The sequence below is a fragment of the Schistocerca serialis genome, chromosome 10 (assembly GCF_023864345.2).
Source record: "Schistocerca serialis cubense isolate TAMUIC-IGC-003099 chromosome 10, iqSchSeri2.2, whole genome shotgun sequence".
Classification (NCBI taxonomy): domain Eukaryota; kingdom Metazoa; phylum Arthropoda; class Insecta; order Orthoptera; family Acrididae; genus Schistocerca; species Schistocerca serialis.
This window is the reverse complement of record NC_064647.1, coordinates 109,753,404-109,769,035: the sequence shown is the minus strand read 5'-3', so window position 1 is coordinate 109,769,035 and position 15,632 is coordinate 109,753,404. Positions and strand designations below refer to the sequence as shown.

General features: G+C 41.4%; 1 protein-coding gene across 3 annotated transcripts in view; it reads right to left on the bottom strand.

Annotated features, from left to right (window-relative positions):
- Positions 1-15,097, bottom strand: part of LOC126425327 (uncharacterized) — a 296,062-nt gene extending 280,965 nt beyond the window's left edge. For all 3 annotated transcript variants that reach the window (XM_050088309.1, XM_050088310.1, XM_050088311.1), the window contains exon 1: positions 14,971-15,097. The gene's annotated coding sequence lies outside the window, so the exon portion shown is untranslated. The remainder of the gene's footprint in view (positions 1-14,970) is intronic.
- Positions 15,098-15,632: the final 535 nt, after the last annotated feature.

Below are 15,632 nucleotides of genomic sequence, written 5' to 3'. Positions count from 1 at the left end.
AAACCGGCACAATCAGCAAGATTATGATGTTGTTGTGCAATTTAAAATTATTCTGCCACTAGTTCCACGAAATAATTTCCAAGAAAAATAACGTTCCAGATAAAGTGGGTTCAAATGAAATGTATCAATACATAACTACAGAATGTTACACTACTGGCCATTACAACTGCTACACCACGAAGATGACGTGCTACAGACGCGAAATTTGACCGACAGGAAGAAGATGCTGTGATATGCAAAGGATTAGCTTTTCAGAGAATTCGCACAAGGTAGGCGCCCGTGCCGACACATACAACGTGCTGACATGAGGAAAGTTTCCAACCGATTTCTCATACACAAACAGCAGTTGACCGGCGTTGCTTGGTGAAACGTTGTTGTGATGCCTCGTGTAAGGAGGAGAAATGCGTGCCATCACGTTTCCGACTGATAAATGTCGGATTGTAGTCTATAGCGATTGCAGTTTATCGTATAGCGACATTGCTGCTCGCGTTGGTCGAGAACTCGAGATCCAATGACTGTTAGCAGAATACGGGATCGGTGGGTTCAGGAGGGTAATACGGAACGCCGTGCTGGATCCCAACGGCCTCGTATCACTAGCAGTCGAGATGACAGGCATCTTATCCGCATGGCTGTAACGGATCGTGCAGCCACGTCTCGATCCCCGAGTCAACAGATGGGGACGTTTGCAAGACAACAACCATCTGCACGAACAGTTCGACGACATTTGCAGCAGCATGGACTATCAGCAGATCCAGAGGATGCACAGGATAGTGTAGCATTGGAGAGCTGCGGTTACCCTCGACGCTGCATCACAGACAGGAGCGCCTGCGATGGTGTACTCAACGACAAACCTGGGTGCACGAATAGCAAAACGTCATTTTTTCGGACGAATCCAGGTTCTGTTTACAGCATCGTGATGGTCGCATCCGTGTTTGGCGACATCGCGGTGAACGCACATTGGAAGCGTGTATTCATCGCCATACTGGCGTATCACCCGGCGTGATCGCATGGGGTGCCATTGGTTACACGTCTCGGTCACCTCTTGTTCGCATTGACGGCACTTTGAACAGTGGACGTTACATTTCAGATGTGTGACGACCCATGGCTCTACCCTTCATTCGATCCCTGCGAAACCCTACATTTCAGCAGGATAATGCACGATCGCATGTTGCGAGTCCTGTACGGGCCTTTCTAGATACAGAAAATGTTAGACTGCTGCTGTGGCCACATTCTCCAGATCTCTCACCAATTAAAAACGTCTGGTCAATGGTGACCGAGCAACTGGCTCGTCACAATACGCCAGTCACTACTCTTGATGAACTGTGGTATCGTGTTGAAGCTGCATGGGCAGCTGTACCTGTTCACGTCATCCAAGCTCTGATTCAATGCCCAGGTGTATCAAGGCCGTTATTACGTCCAGAGGTGGTTGTTCTGGGTACTGATTTCTCAGGATCTATGCACCCAAATAGCGTGAAAATGTAATCACATGTCAGTTCTAGTATAATTTATTTGTCCAATGAATACCCGTTTATCATCTGTATTTCTTCTTGGTGTAGCAATTTTAATGGCCAGTAGTGTATCAAGAAAGTGACTGAAGAGATTCCCACCGGAAGACGACCTCTTGGACGCCCACGCATGAGATACTTGGACAATATTCAAGACGATCTCAGAAAACTAGGACATGACAGACAGTGGCAAATTACTTGTAAAGACAGAGCAAAGTGGTTCAACATTGTCCATTCTGCAGCAAAAAGCCTTCATGGATTGTAATGCTTAATAATAATAATAATAATAGTAGTGTATTTGCAAGTCCAATTGAAATGACCAACGTTATTGAATATCTTTCAGTGTTCCGTCCCAGAAGAATAGATAATTGTTATTTTTTTGACATAAAATCATATTAGGAAGAAACATCAATTAAGAAGACAGAGGACTTAGTCGCTATTGTAATTGCCAAATTAGAAAGCTGTTCACTGATTTTTTTTAGGCATGTTTAAGGTCGATTTCACAAAAAGATACTGTCACTGATTATTAATAAACTATTGAAATTGCTCAACGGACTATTTCCATTTAGTGAAAACTCTTGGGCTAAACATAATCCAAGGTCCGGCGTTTCTGTTTTTGAATCTGACAACCCTGCGAGAAGCATAATGTGGCTACTACGAGAGTGGTTTGATAAGACTGGTAGAACAGCAAGAAAAAAATGTTAGTTTCGTAAACGATCACCTTATTCCTCGACATGGGCTACTCTGAGTTAAATACTCTTGGTTCAGCGATCCTCCACCTTTTCCATTCTATCGGAGATATAAGTTCTCTCAAACTCTCCTAAATACTCGGTAACTGCAACCATCACTTCCTCATTTGATGAAAATTTCTCTCCAGCAAACCACAGTTTCAACTGAGGGAACAGTAAGACGTCACTTGGGGCTAAGTCTGGTGAATAGGGTGGGTGAAGAATCAATTTAAAAAAAAGTTAAAATGGCTCTGAGCACTATGGGACTTAACTTCTGAGGTCATCAGTCCCCTAGAAGTTATAACTACTTAAACCTAACTAACCTAAGGACATCACACACATCCATGCCCGAGGCAGGATTGGAACCTGCGACCGTAGCGGTCGCACGGTTCCAGACTGTAGCGCCTAGAACCGTTCGGCCACTCCGGCCGGCTCAAAGAACAATTCATGCACTTTCACAATTAGTGTTACTGATTGTGGGATGGTGCATTACCCTGGTGAGAGAGCATTTTTTTGTGTGGCAGACTTTCGTCTGTTTTGAGCCAATGCAATTCTGAAACGATTCTACACCACAGTTCTGCCTTTCTCCAAGTAATCTACGATGATTATTTCCTGGGAATCCCAAAAAGAGCGGCAATCAACTTACCAGCTGACAAAGTGGTCTTTGCCTTTTCCTCTGAACTTTCACCGGCCGCTGTACATTGTTTTGACTGCGGTTTTGACTCTGGTGTGTAATGACGGATCCAGGTTTCATCAACAGTCACATGTCGCAGCAAAAAGTCTTGCGGATTGCGATTAAACATCGCCAGACGTTGAGTTTAAATGTTGTTCCTGGAGCGGCTTTTGGTCGACTGTAAGCAATCCCGGCACTCACCTCGTGCACTGCTTCTTCATACCCAGTTCTCAATGCAGGATATAATGCACTCGCTTAGTTGCGATACCTATAGTCTCAGAAAAATTTTATTCGGCATTATCATGTCACTGATTTTGTCACTGATTTCCTTCGTGATGACCTCAGTTGGATGGCCAGGGCACGCTTCGTCTTTGGTGCTTGTCCGGCCACGTTTAAATTCATTAATCCAAAAGTAAATGGCCTTCAATGACCGTGCAGAGTCAGCGTGAATTTCATCCAGTTCTGTGCAAGAGTCCAATCCAAATTAAAATGTTTAATAACAGCCCGAAACTCTGTTTCCTCCATTTTCAAACACAGTCGACACACTGAACAATTCAGACGGCTGTCAACAATAAATTGTATGCTCTACATTGTTGAAATACTTTATGTGATCCTTGGAATAATCGAGCTTATCAACCACGAAGACACGACAGAAATGTTCCATTCTTTGATGGAAATTCGTCAGACTTATCGAACGACTCTCATACAAGATGATGGATGCTCCAGCTCTCTGGCCTCTTGATCGAGGAGTTGAAACCTTAGTACGAGGGCCGTTCAGAAAGTAACCTCCGGTTGATTTAAAAAAATACACCAAGTTAAATAAAAATATTTTAATATATACATCTTACAACTACATCTTTGCACTATTTTTCTACATAGTCTCCATAGCGATTGAGGCACTTATCGTATCTCTTCACAAGCTTTGAAATTCCTTCTGCATAAAAATCACCCGCTTGTGCCTGGAGCCAGCCTGTGACCGCATCTTTGAGCTCTTCGTCGTCATCAAACCGCTGTGACCCGAGCCATTTCTTCAAATGCATGAAGAGGTGACAATCACTTGGCGCCAGGTCTGGGCTGTAAGGTGGATGGTTGATAACGTCCCACTTGAAGGACTCAAGAAGGGCCGTTGTTCTGCGAGCAGAGTGAGGACGGGCGTTATCGTGCAAAAAAACGATACCGGAAGTCAGCATACCACGGCGTTTGTTCTGTATAGCCCGTCGTAACTTTTTTGTTTCACAGTACACGTCTTGATTAATGGTCGTACCACGTTCCATGAATTCAACCAACAACACCCCTTTGGCATCTCAAAACACCGTTGCCATCAGTTTTCTGGCAGAAAAATCTTGCGAGGCTTTTCTTGGTTTGGTAGGCGAATTTGAATGTGCCCACATCTTTGATTGTTCTTTTGTCTCAGGGTTCACGTACTTAATCCAGGTTTCGTCACCGGTCACGACTCTGTTTAACAATGGTTCTCCTTCGTCCTCATAACGTGACAGAAAGTCTAATGCAGAGGCCATTCTTTGAGTTTTTTGGTGGTCGGTAAGAATTTTGGGCACCCATCGTGCACAGAACTTACGGTAACCCAATATTGCTGTCACTATCTCGTACAAGAGAGTCTTAGAAATCTGTGGAAAACCAGTAGACAACTCCGACATTGAGAAACGTCGATTTTCACGAACTTTTGCATCAACTGTCTGAACGAGTTCGTCAGTCACCAATGATGGTCTACCACTCCTCTCTTCATCATGAACGTTTTCTCGTCAACTTTTAAATAAACGTACCCATTCACGGACAACTCCTTCACTCATAACTCTTGGTCCGTACACGGCACAAAGCTCACGATGAATAGCTGCTGCAGAATATCCTTTGGCTGTAAAAAACCTTATGACAGCACGCACTTCACATTTGGCGGGGTTTTCTATTGCAGCACACATTTCTAACTGCCACAAAAACTAAACTAGCGCAGGTACGACGTTCACTCGACCACGGCTTGATGCCGACTGACCTGTTGAGTGCGTGAACGCACAGATGGCGTCGCTACTCCCCCCACAACCCGCACTGTGACCAATCGGAGGTTACTTTCTGAACCGCCCTCGTACAGACATAACATTCCAACTTGCCTGGTGTATCCTCACGTCTACTTTCAACCACTGAAACATACATTGTCAGAAATCTTTTTTCTCTACTTTCAAGAGGTTGTACCTCCCTTGGATTCCTTTTCCGGTAATATATCCATATGACCTTTTTGGGTCCTTATCCTCTCAGGGATTCTTGAAGTTTGTCAGCATTTAGGCCAGTATTACACTATCAAATTTCTTTGCCAAAGATTTGATCAAAGATGTGATCAAATATTCCATCAAATGTATTTGACAAAGATCTTTGACGTAGCGCTAGAAGGGGTATTACACTGTCATATTTTTTGTCAAAGTTCAAGATGGCTGACAACAACAACTTGTTATTAACCACAGAAGTTGCATGTACCACAATTGCACTGTGTGCACATGCGGAAGAGAAGCAGGGGGAAAAAAGGAAACGTACCTGGGTGAAGCCGTGGGTTTTACGACGACACGATAAAAGCATTCAACAAAACTTGTTATGTGAGCTTATAGCGGAGGGCGTCAAGTCGTACATCTATTACTTAAGAATGGATGAGCATACATTTCTGTATGTGCTCAATGAAGTGTATCCTCATATCACAAAGCACAATATTCACTTAAGAACTGCTACATCTGCAGAAGACAGGCTCACTGTAACATTCCGATTCCTTGCTACAGGACAGGGGCAGGTTAGGTTAGGTCAGGTCAGGTCAGGTCTCCAATCTTCTTAATCTATTTTTGTATTCAGCGTGCCTCACGTTGTAAAGCGCCTCATCAGTTTCATACATTTAAATTAATTTTGTAGTTGTCGGCACACACCAATTGTGTTAACTGGTAATGTTTATAAAAAAAACTACAGACGACAGAATGCCGCAGCGATGCTAGCGCTCCATGTGGTAGCATGTCACATTGCAGTGAACAGAAGACAAGCGACTTCTTTGATCAAATCTACACCGAGGCCCTAGATTTGATCAAATATTGGACGACATTTCACAAAGTTCCCTATTACACCATCAAATATCTTTGACAAAGATATTGGACAAAGATATTTGACAAAGAAATTTGATAGTGTAATACCGGCCTTAGCAACATCAACCCGTATACAGAGACGGGACTATTCAAAGAGTTCGTCCCTCCTGGTCATACAGTCTATAAACAGTTCTTCACGATGTACTCAGATGCCTGAGGTAGGGCGCAGGAGGGGAATATGTCCGCCATGACAATGTTCGATGCCATACAGCCTACATTGTTCAGAAATTTTTAATCAAAAGAATCTTCCCCCTCACCAGCTAGATGAAAGCTAAGCTGAAGGGAGGAAGGTTTGATACAGTGGAGGAGATTGAAGCAGCTTTGCGGAGTGTGCATACACTGTAACAGAGAAAGACTTACAGGATACATTTCAAAAGCGACGAAAACGTTACGATCGTAGTATTAGCTCCCATGGGAGTTGACGCTGCATAAAAATGTCTAGGTAACATGTAATAACTGTAATAAATATATTTCGGGAACTGTTGGATACCACCTCGTAGAATAGGCGTGAGAGATTCGTTTCACATCTACGAAACATGTCGTTTACTGTTTTTCTTTCAATTTCGGTTAAACCAGCTGTTGACGTATCTCCTTGTTTTCTGGACTCAATGCAAGGCGGCCGCTGCCATACTTTGGTGTCATATCTTATAATGCACTGCCGACATACAGAGGTTGGAGAAGGAAACGGCTTTTCCAACAGTGTTAAAAACATTTCTATGTGAGGTGTGTATCTGCAATGTAACTGAATATACAGGGTGTTTATAAATAAATATCAGGGTTTTAACGCTTTATAATATTTATTACATTAAACTTACAGTTGTAAATGATATGTCAAATGAAAGAGAAACTCAAACAGTTGAGTTTGGCACCAGTGCGCCACCTCACTGGCGCAGCCAAGTACGCGATTGGTTGAACTTCACTGTACCCAAACGCTGGATAGGCCGCAAGGGGGCCAATGACAGGCCTTGCTTTACATGGCCTCCACGTGCACCCGAACCTGACGCCATGCGATTTTTTTCCTTTGCGGCTTCATCAAGGATCTTGTGTACGTGCCTCCGCTACCAGCAGACCTCGTTGAATTAAGAAATCAGATTGAAGCAGCTGTTGCTACAATCAATGAAGACACACTTATCAACTTTTGGGAAGAACTCGGCTATAAACTTGATGTGTGCCATGTGACAAACGGTGCTCCCATTGACCATTTATAAGGATCTTGGTAAAACTATTTGAGTTGCTCTTTCATTTGACATATCATTTATAACTGTAAAATATTACAGAGCGTTAGAACCCCGATATTCATTTATAAGCACCCTGTATTAGCTTAAAACAGTCTAGGCTATCGTAGAATGTATTTTTGACCTTATAACAAACGTGCTTCCTTTAGTGTGGGTATCTTTGCTCAACAATGTTTCTCCAGGTAGTTTCCTGTTCTCTGTTTCAGATGCAGTGTAGTACATCGCCTCAGTAAAAGGAATCGGTTGCAAGAACACAGTTGTTGTTGTTGTGGTCTTCAGTCCTGAGACTGGTTTGATGCAGCTCTCCATGTTACTCTATCCTGTGCAAGCTGCTTCATCTCCCAGTACGTATTGCAGCCTACATCCTTCTGAATCTGCTTAGTGTATTCATCTCTTGGTCTCCCTATACGATTTTTACCCTCCACACTGCCCTCCAATACTAAATTGGTGATGTCCTACCAACCGATCCCTTCTTCTAGTCAAGTTGTGCCACAAACTCTTCCTCTCCCCAGTTCTATTCAATACCTCCTCATTAGTTATGTGATCAACCCATCTAATCTTCTGCATTCTTCTGTAGCACCACATTTCGAAAGCTTCTATTCTCTTCTTGTCTAAACTATTTATCGTCCATGTTTCACTTCCATACATGGCTACACTCCATACAAATACTCTCAGAACCGACTTCCTGACACTTAAATCTATACCTGATGTTAACAAATTTCTCTTTTTCAGAAACGCTTTCCTTGCCATTGCCAGTCTACATTTTACATCCTCTCTACTTCGACCATCATCAGTTATTTTGCTCCCCAAATAAAAAAACTCCTCTACTACTCTTAGTGTCTCATTCCCTAATCTAATTCCCTCAGCATCACCCGAGTTAACTCGACTACACTCCGTTATCCTAGTTTTGCTTTTGTTGATGTTCATCTTATATCCTCCTTTCAAGACACTGTCCATCCCGTTCAACTTCTCTTCCAAGTCCTTTGCTGTCTCTGACAGAATTACAATGTCACTGGCGAACCTCAAAGTTTTTATTTCTTCTCCATGGATTTTAATACCTACTCCGAATTTTTGTTTTGTTTCCTTCATTGCTTGCTCAATATAAAGATTGAATAACATCGGGGAGAGGCTACAACCCTGTCTCACTCCCTTCCCAACCACTGCTTCATGACTCATGCCCCTCGACTCTTGTAACTGCCACCTGGTTTCTGTACAAATTGTAAATAGTCTTTCACTCCCTGTATTTTACCCCTGCCATCTTCAGAATTTGAAAGAGAGTATTCGAGTCAACATTGTCAAAAGCTTTCTCTAAGTCTACAAATGCCAGAAACGTAGTTTTGCCCTGATCAACAGAATCTGGACAGCCATATGTAATGCGGAACTGACGACTCGATGTCATGAGGGATGGATCTGGAAGTGCCAAGGGTGGCAGGGAGTATTGTGTTTGAACTAGAGCAGCAGGAACAGCAGTGTGTGGGCCAGGAGCACACAGTCGATCGATGTGAACTAGTCGTTGGACGTCACCAAGTAACAAATCCGTCAGGGACATTTCACCACTTCTAAAGCTGCCCAGGCAGGGTGTCTACAAGGAAAAATAATTCCCGGATTTCCCGGTTAAAAATACACTTTCTCCCAGCTGAAAATACACTTTTTCCGTGTTAAGCGACAGTATACTTTTTCTCGGCACTTATCAATCTTTTTATGGTTCATGGTTTTATACACCGACGTAGAATTTCCCGGCACTCAGGGGGAAGAAACACGTTTTGGAAAGATCTTTGATGTGTAGCAACATATACACTGCATATTTCCGTGTTACGAAGGTATAGATTCGAATTCCACGAAACACCGCATGTTACTTTCCGAAGCATTAAAATCGAGATTGCGACGCGCTTTTGTAAGCCAGTCACAGCTCGTGTCACCTGATCTCGCCAGCTGATGACAGCATTTGACATGTGATGTAGTCAGCCAATAGCAAGATCACTCTTAAGTAGCGCGAACACACAAATAAGAAAAATTAATGGCTTAAATTAATGTATAATTGTTGCTACAAGAAAAGTAAAGCTATCACATATAATATTGATCTCTAAGATTAATAAGCTGCAAGAGAAGCTAAGCTGCCACATATATTGTTGATCTATTTTGCGCGTCATACATCACATAAATGTGCCAGTAAAATTTTTAAATAACGACGTAAATGTCTGATCTTCTGGGCTCGAAATTCTTCATAAGGTCGTCCCCAAAGAGTTGATTTTTAAATGAGAGTCAAACGCTCTGTGATTTAAGAAATTTGTCATACACTGTCTCACATAGTTTATCTTACATAAAAGGAAATTTACTTTGAAAGTAACGCTTTTCAAAGCACTATTCGCAATATTTTTCCGTGACCTATTCGAAAGGTACGTTTCAGCAGTTGCCAGAGAGCGCCAGATAACAGGCGTCACTGCACTTGCGCAGCTACGATGACTCAGGAAGCCCGCATGTTCGTACGTGTGAAACATTAAAAGATCTTGCATTAAAACGAATCTAACGTAAAGAAACTGTCACGTCACGCTCATTGGAGGCAATTTGTTGTTAAGAAGCACTGCACAGTCTTCCTAATGCCTTTGACACACTTTGCTGTTGGCAGACGCTTGTATGAGCACTGTTTTGTTGTTGTATACGGCGCATTTTCTTTGCGACTTAAGTTTTATTTTCGTTTTTTTCTCTCGTTCATATTTTGTTGCTGCAGTATTATTCTGCAGAAGCGGGATACAGTAAATTTTTTTGTTAGAGTACTGGTCCTTACCAGTCAAAATCACAAAAATTTAACTGAAAACTAAAACAATGAAAAATTCCCGGAACTCGAAAAGATTCCCGGGTTTTTCCCGGTTTTCTCCCGGATGAAAAAATAGGCTGAAGCGCCTAGAACCGCTCGGCCACTCAGGCCGGCGCCAGCGAACAACTGTGACACTTTAAAATTTATTTTGTCTTTCGCGAGGAATATTTTGGATCTAGCACTGCACTAAGATCCATATCACATATTTTAATTGGTGGTGAGACTTCTGCTGGGGGTGGGTGACAATATATAAAAATTCAAACGACGGAATCATTTGTGTAGTTGTGAGCAAAGCGAACATTTCCCAAGAAACTGTTAAGAGAAAAACCGAAGTCAAACGTTTACCAGTAAAAAGTAGCCCAATGAAAGGCAATGCCTCCTTGTATCGACCTTTTGTTCAATGTCGTGCGTAATATTCTACAAAATAAGCGAAGATTCGTTAAATATACAACACAGGGTCATTGAATTTACTTCAAGATTTTGGATTTTCAAAAAGGGCAAGTTTGCAACCACAAACCTAGACGTCGAACTACCAGTCTGGCATCGAAACTTACAAGACTTTTTTATTTTTTTGGGAGGGGGGTGTCATTGTTACACTCGACGCAAAATGAAAAAGATTTGGATTATCGGCAAGATGTAGGGGAATCAACTAGATCTTGCAAGGAGATACTGGTTGATATGAGCAATAACTAAAAGTTACAACACCTACGCTTCTATAAATAAAACCGTCCTGCGCATAATACATGGTAACAGGAGGAGTTCATTACAACCTGTGAAGCGATCTGAAAGATTTTGTAAACAAACTGAAATGAAATGAGAGGGGGCATATCTTTTAACAGTAGTATCGGAAGCGTGCTTACAAACAGGCAGAATCAAGGGAACAACACGACATTTGATGTGTACCGTATACGTAATGGGGGGTCACACCACCCATCCCCTTCTTACCTTCTTTCTCATGGGGAAGGAAGGAGAGGCATTCGAGTACATAACAAATTTCGTAATGTTCTGATTTTGGTTCTACCTGCCTATGAACAGACTTCTGATGTACTATTCAAGTTTGTATGTCATTTTTCCGACTGCATTTTCGGGACTAGTGCAGCAGGGGATACAACCCGTCGGCTTTGAACAACGACGTCACAAGTCGCCAGAGAGCATGTATTACAGAGATGAAAGAGCTGAGGAGAATGTTGAGAAACAAAGGAATGCGAGAGAGATAAACATTGATTTTGTCAAAAGCATAAGTGTTTTTTGACTTTTTTTTAAAAAAATCTCACGACATAGAATAAACTGATCCTACTTTATTAAGCAATATCTTATCAAAAGCCGAGAAGCGATTGTTCTTTATGTTCTAGCTCCCTTCAGTACGTAATAAGTGTTTTGACTTTTTTAAAAAAAATCTTATGAGATAGAATAAACTGATCCTACTTTATTAAGCAGCTCCCTTCAGTACCTAATAAGTGTTTTTTGGCTTTTTTTAAAAAAATCTCACGAGATAGAATAAACTGATCCTACTTTATTAAGCAATAGTGTTTTTTTGGCTTTTTTTAAAAAAAATCTCACGAGATAGAATAAACTGATCCTACTTTATTAAGCAATATTTTGTCAAAAACCGAGAAGCGATTCTTCTTAGTGTTGTAGCTCCATTCAGTAACTAATAAGTGTCTTTTGGCTTAAAAAAAATCTCACGAGATAGAATAAACTGATCCTACTTTATTAAGCAATCAGTAAAAAAAACGAAATTGAAACATAACAGCAAAAGCTTATTAGAACACAGAACTGCTTTATTATCTATGCCTCGAAGTGAAGACATTAAGATCTATGACTAAGGAATGACGTCATTGTTCAAAGCCGACGGGTTGTATCACCACCTCCTAGAGACAAGGCCGCGGCGCGAAATTCATAGCAGGTCGTGACGTCACTCCAAGCGGGCAACCATGTTGTGTTTCGAAGCGTTTGTTTATCTACACGTTTGTTGGATCGAGTGCTATATTCGTGCTTAAAACTAGCAATTACAGTGTTTACGTGTAGTGAAGCTACTGTGAACATGGTTTACAAGTGTCGTGTGCCAAGGTGTCGTGGGAATTACGGAACTCGACCGAAAGTAATGTTGTTTTCCTTTCCGAAAGGTGCGAATCTGCGTTGGAAATGTCTTTCAGCGATTCATCGGGACAATTTCCAACCCACTGAGCACACGAAGGTATGTAAAAACTATATATCTAGTACAATTATTATTTTTTGCTGGTGGAATATCTTGCATTTTGGATACATTTGACTAAGATTGTGAGCAAAAGTTCGCAGTAAATAGGCCTAGTATTCGTTATCAAGTGGCTTTATTTTGATTTTGAAAACGAAATACAAATTTGTGGCTCGTGTTACTTTTTATTCGTGTTTAAATTTCTCTGCAGTTCGTATTTTGTTACGCATTACCGATACGTTTTTTTCTCTATTTGTGAGTGGGTGTTGTTTTTCACTCTCGCATTAGTTAGCATGCGTGCTAACGAATGTTGAAACTACTGTTTTCACGTTTAAAAAGCGATCTCTCTGTATGAAGCATATCTGTGTTATTTTTCGATGTCTCAAACAATGGAACAAATTAATCTAGAAATAGGTTAAATTTATTATTGACGTTTTTAGCTTGACACATTGTCTCATTCCAACTGCTGCAAATGTCTGCTGAAGGTTTGTAGATTTTCACTGTTGACTTATGCTCAAAATCTGCCATATTTTTACAGGAAAGAAAATTTACATTACAATAACAACGCATAATTGTTTTTGTGAGGTGAGTTAAGTGATTGTTTGTTTGGGGAATGTACTCAGCTTTCCTGAGGGAGCTCTATAAACAGTTACACAATATTTATTTAGGATACTGAAGGCAGAGGAATTTAGTATTATACACTGTATTAGTGCAGAATTTTTCAAGTGAGCGTAAATAATAGTTGTCTGGTCCAGAAAGAATGTACTTTATCACAGTGCATTTTTCACAAATGTACCTTGTTTATCATATATATCGCAATATTATTTACATCCCGCACTCGTAAGTTTTCACTGACTATTGATAAGTCTTATGCAATTACATTACCGGTAAAAAAGAATTTTAAACTATAGTTTCTGCTATATCGCGATTGATAAAGTTACTTATTTTAACCATTAGGCAAAGTACTCTCCTCTTTGCGAGGTATCATTTGCCAAGATCTCGTTTCGTTATCTCCAGCGGTTTACGAGGTATGACAAGCGTTATGATAATTTCATTCCCGCGCGTTGCGATCGGAAGTGAAGTTGCTGCAGATGCTCAATTTTTTCGAGATTGGAAGCAGATATTGATCCAAAGTTTTACGAAAATTTCAAAACCTCATCTGTATTTCATACTCAGCAATAGAATGTGTAATATGCATCAAACAGAAATTCATAGCGACCCCTACTTTTGATGGCACCGTTCTCAAATTTGATACTCATCTGTGAAATACCACAATAGTTATGACCATTATCGAAATGGTTGGCACTTCATCATGAAGCTGCCATATAAAGCTAAAAGTATTTCAGAAATTAATTATTTTTTACGGAATAGGTTCTGTAAAACTGTTTGACAAAGATTTGCAGGCCGTGCGTCTCGATTCTTTAAGCGCAGCGCCAAGCCAACCCTGGCCCGCTTTGCGTGACGTCACAAGAGCGCGCCGCGGCCTTCTCTTTAGGTGGTGGTGGTTGTATCCCCTGCTGCACTAGACCCGCATTTTCAAAATAAAGTACAGCTGAAGCAGTAAGCAAGTGTTTGCTAAACACCGTCAAACGTTAATAATAAGATACAATTTTAAGCCATGAAATGAGCTTCAGAACTGGACGTTTCTCCTACAGCCTGCTAATTTGCAAAGGGGATTTGCCTAGACGGGAGACAGAACAGTACACTGATTACACTGCTATTCAAAGGAGTTCTGTTGCAATGAATAATCATAGGCACCACAGTTAAAACTCCATTACTGGAATTCTTCCACAGCTCTGGGTAGTCCCCTGCATCACACCTGCACCCACCCACACCCATCTTTACTGGCAGCATCGCTGATTCATTTCACGTAAACTGCTCGGGGGAGTTCAGAAGATTAACTTGCATGGGAATGCTGTCGAACAGGAATCTGCAGCAAGGACAATTAAATTCAAGCTATATTTGCTGCTTCTTGTTCGTAAGTTTTGTAGTACTGATGACAATGAACAGACAACCGTTTACGGTCGCGGAGGCGAGCTTTCATAATGAATGTAATACGCAATTTATTAGACCATTAACCATTATAAGAACGTAATATGAACCCATTTCTACTAAAACAGGTCCATCCATACATCAGCAAATATCCTACATTATGTCAAAGACATGCAACCGATAAACTTTCTCAATACTTCTTCCTGCTGAATGTACTCACACAAATCTATCGTAAAACATTTACACGTTTACGAACGGAAAAGCGTGACAGCGGACGGCTACAAAAAGTTTTGATTTCACGTTCACAGTTTCATGTTGTCACAGCCACGGTACTAAAATGTAATACACTAAAGGTGTAAACAAAACTAAAAGTCATGTTATGAAAACAAAACTGCCGGTACCTCACAATATATTCCTTTCAGCTCGCCCACGCACACATCAGCAAATCAATATTTCCCCGTCACATGCACACATCCTAGCATACAGGCCATAATAGGAGAACAATTGAATATCTTTCCCCAGCTGCATTTGTTATTAATCAGGGCATCTCTGCAACGAACGACACCACAGCAGTCTTGAGCTTCACAACTATAAGGTTTGAAATAACAAACCCACAAAGATATTACAGTCAAAGAACATACTGTCTTTCCTAGGATTATCTCGACGCGATCGATTGTTTAATGACGTACGTCATGTTACGTACCTTAGAAGGACGTAGAACTGGTTTCCGGATGAATAATGCTAGAAACTGACAAGGTTGCACTGCACAGCGCTGAAACACGGTCAACTGACAATCTCCTCACGCTGCTTCTCTCCCTCATCTACTGCCGCTAGCCGTTTTCACGAGACCGAGGTCTGGCAAGCCAGCGACGTCACAGTTAAGTGGGGTGGGGGCTGGCGAGTGGTGGGGGGACAGAGAGGAAAAACAACGCTCGCGCGCCGGCATCTGCACGAAACAGCAGGCGTGCCTCGAAAGCAACAGGGACTTCAGCTTCGGGGAAAAGCGCATTTGCGGAAAAGTGTACTTGATTGCAAACGACTGTGAAATGCACGGCAGAGAGTGCTACACACGGGCGTCACCAGCACTAAATTATTGGGGACGACGATTCGATGGATAAGGTATGGATAAGAAGGGTTTCTTATTATTTTTATTTTACTTACATGTCAAGTTCCATAGGGCCAAATTGAGGAGCAAATTTCCAAGGCCATGGAACGTGTCAGTACATTAAATTACGACATAAAAGTAATAACATATAAAAGTAAAATGTTTATGAACCCGAAAAAGGTCAAGTCAAAAGTTTAAGCAATTGCAATCAACAATACAACAACTAGCTTAATTTTTCAAGAAACTCCTCGACAGAGTAC